The following is a 1,004-nucleotide window of genomic DNA, read 5'->3' on the forward strand; positions in this document are numbered from 1 at the left end:
CTGTAAAATGAGTCATATTAATTGTAATTAGTGGCAGTTTCTGATATGGGCAACATTGGCAACCACCCTAGGTGGCATCTTGTGGGGGCAGCATGTGCACCCCTTTAACCCCCGCCAATTGTCATCCCCCACTGTCCATGGTCACATTGAATCATGGGCAAGCTCTGGCTCTAACTTTGACAGAAATAGTTACTATTGAGGCAGCTCATTCATTATGTAATAGTGAAATGAGATATGTAATATCTCACAGTGTCATGATCCATGTTTCTGTGTATTTATTTTTAGGGCTTTCTGTGTTCAATTTCCTTCCTGTGAGTTTCTGTTTCTGCGTCTTCCCCGTTGATTGCTTCCCAGATGTGTCTCATTCCTCCCTGTGTATTTAAGTCCACCTGTTGTCTTTGTCTCTTGTCGGATCGTTGTCGTATGTCAGTTGTTGTTGTGTGTCGGCTCTCCAGTTGAACTGAGAAGTCCTGGTCTGCTTAGTTTTGTTTTCAGTCTCCAGTATATCAGTTGCTACCGGTAACTAACTGTGTGCCATACTCTCTGCCGTGCCGCCTGTATCGGACTATGTGAGCTTCAACATTAATTCATAATTTTCTTCACAACCTGGGTCCTGCGTTCATCCTCACCACCACCTCAACCCCAACTTATGACACACAGGAGAGAAGCATGCCAAAAAACTGGATCTGGAAATGTACAATTGATTCAAATAAATATTTGCATTTATCTGAATTAAATTCAAATAAATTTGAATTTATTAATTGCTTTCATTAATTGCTGTTTTTCAAAGTTATATTTTCCAGCTGTAAATAAGAAGACTTTCTCAACATAAAAGGTCTGAATTTAGACATGTATTTGTTGCAACAGACCTTTTTTAAAAAAAACAAAAACAAAAAAAAAAACACAATATCTACAAGGTTATTGAATGAATGCTTTTTATTCAAAATAACAATAATATAAAAAGGTGAAAAGAAAACATTTATTTAAATATATAAAGCAAGGTA

This window comes from Poecilia formosa, unplaced genomic scaffold, assembly GCF_000485575.1.
Source record: "Poecilia formosa unplaced genomic scaffold, Poecilia_formosa-5.1.2 Scaffold18, whole genome shotgun sequence".
NCBI lineage: Eukaryota > Metazoa > Chordata > Actinopteri > Cyprinodontiformes > Poeciliidae > Poecilia > Poecilia formosa.